The 2,624-nt window shown below is 32.1% G+C and overlaps 1 long non-coding RNA gene across 1 annotated transcript; it reads right to left on the bottom strand.

Moving 5' to 3' along the window:
* Positions 1–742: 742 nt before the first annotated feature.
* Positions 743–2,422, bottom strand: LOC114717524 (uncharacterized). Its single transcript, XR_003737721.1, has 3 exons — positions 2,388–2,422; positions 1,682–1,749; positions 743–927 (listed from the first exon to the last, which is right to left on the bottom strand). It is a non-coding gene; the product is annotated as an uncharacterized LOC114717524 (long non-coding RNA).
* Between the last annotated feature and the right edge of the window lie 202 nt (positions 2,423–2,624).

The raw sequence follows: 2,624 nt of genomic DNA, 5'->3' as shown, positions 1-2,624 counted from the left end.
CATATTGTGATTAAGAGGTTTTCTTGTTATTTGGATTTTGTTGTTGCTCTAGGTTATTTTGTAGGTGTCCAAGGGATTCACATAATCATCTATATTTAGGTATGTGTGGGAAAGAAAAGATTTCATCCTAATGTGACTCTAAGGAATCAATATCCCTCTCATGATCTTGAACAGACCCATGATTTTACTTACAAGATTCCTCTATTTGGTAACTTAAGAATGCTTATATGGAGGAGAAATGGATCATTGATTGGATAATGATATGGACAATTACAAATACAAAGCTAGAAGTGACATGTGATATGTAACAACGAAACTACTACACTTATAAATTAATCAATATTGAAAGGTTAACCATGATAGAAAAGAAACGTTGTGAAAATATTTAGATATACTATCATGGTTATATAAACATCCTAAATCATAAGAGATTAACCATGATAGAAAAAGAGTTAAACCAATCCATAAATATGTCTATCATGGTTAAAAGAACTTTTCTAAATTAACTGCGTGCAAAAAGATATTCATAATGGATAGGGCTTTGGGTATTATGAATCTAGAATATCATTTTCAACCATAAGCCCATAACACGATTTTACTAAATAGTACCTTTCATAACTTTCAACAAAATCAAAAGTCATTTGATGTCAAAGATCATTGTGGATTCACCACTCATATCAAACAAAAGAAATCACATGCAAATGCCTAAAGGCCTCCGGCCTTCTACCAGCATACACTCCAGTAACAGTTCTCAAAAGTACACTGTCAAAATAATCAATCTCAAACATATCAGAGTATGTGGAATGGGCCCTATCATGGCAATATACATCTATCCAACACAATCAAAAGAGTGGAAGCGCTACAATTTTGCAATAGCAGCTCAAGCTTCCGGAGCCTTCCCTGACTGACCCGAACGGGAACTATCACCTGGAAAAGTGTTAAATCAACGGGGTGAGACAAAAGTCTCAGTAACCAACAATCCTACTTATCAAGCATACAAGTAAGTGCTCGTGACGTGTCAAGTGAGACAATTGCAAATTCCAACAAATTTCATATTGTCAAAGCATATAAAAAGTACAATCAATATTCTTTTCACCTCCCTTATATCCACCCACCTTATATCCTCTGACTAAACCCATGGGCTAAATCCTCATCCATGTGACTGGTAATTAGACAAGCTCACCGATCAAGTGATATGGACCGGCCAAAATCCACAGAGCACAAGACCGGACCATGGGTTCCCCCTCTAGTCTACTAGTAGGGTGTCAATGCCCTATAATGAATAATTGGGCCAAAGGACCAATCAGTGTACACGTGATGGCCCTACCACCTTATATCCTCAAATGTACATAATTCACCCCCTTATATCCTCTTTGTTATAGTACCCATCATCAACATCCGCCACCCCTCATATATCAACACTCAAAATATTGCATTCATAAACAATCATCATATGTAAAAATCAATTGGGATTTTCCATTTTTCAATTAACTCATAATACTTGAGATCATCATAATAGTAAACATATATCTTTTGCAACAAAAGTCTCACAAGACAATTTCAATAACAACATACTTTCATAGCTCACATCATAATTCAATAATATTTCATAAATTCCTTGTAATTCAAAAATTAATCACAAACAACCTACGAGCATGAATAATAAGTAGAAAGTGGTTACCTCTTGTCTAGAACAAGTATTACCACAAGGTTAACCCCGTGCTCATACCAATAGCCCAATAATTTAATCTACACAACCAATACATTTACATATCAATATACAAGCTATTTAATTAATTACTTAAACTAAAACATATATATATATATATAAGTTAAAGTTTCTAATTCTATGCTAAACCCAAACCTCTCCTAACCCATAATTAAGTCTTTTAGCACAAAATTTATATATCCTCACAATCCAAAATTTTCATTTAAACCTTTCAAAGTATTTACTTTAATACAGATTTTTCTCAAAATTTTAAATCTGAAATTATCATATTTAAAATTCAAAAATCCTATTTTAACTTTAAATCTCAAAAACCAACCATTAGAAATTCACTATACATCAAATGCATCTAAGTAAATAATTTAATCAACAGTTTCATGGTATAAATATCATATTTTTCATAAATAAATATCTGTTTAACTAAAATAATTCATTTAAAAATATTAGGTCAGTCAATAAATAAAACTAAACTGATAGAAATGATCTACTAAAATAGCTCTACAATACTATGCTTACCTATCATCAAAACTCAACACTTGCTTCAAACCCTAAACCCAAAAATTATCTCTAAACAGAATAAAACTACTATCATTAGATAGATTTAGATGAGTGGAAAAACTTTCATGAAGAGAGTTTAATGAAAAGAAGTCATTTGGCTTACCAAAATGATCTGCAAAGTTGAAACCCTACTGGAAAAATGAAGAAGGCGCGGAGAAGGTGAAAAAGAAAGACGTCGAAATGTTTCTCTCTCTGGCCCCCCAACGGTTAAAATAATATTTTGGCAAAAATTCCAGTTAAAGACCCCATATTAAAATGGGACAAAATTATAGTTTGGTACCCCGTTTTTTTTTCCTTTTTTTTTAATCCGTTTTTTTATTATTATTATTCAGTAATTTCC

The sequence above is a fragment of the Neltuma alba genome, unplaced genomic scaffold (assembly GCF_004799145.2).
Source record: "Neltuma alba isolate B1F8T4 unplaced genomic scaffold, ASM479914v2 tig00011741_pilon, whole genome shotgun sequence".
NCBI classification, from domain to species: domain Eukaryota; kingdom Viridiplantae; phylum Streptophyta; class Magnoliopsida; order Fabales; family Fabaceae; genus Neltuma; species Neltuma alba.
The sequence above is the reverse complement of the archived record's forward strand: the minus strand, read 5'-3'. Positions and strand labels throughout refer to the sequence as shown.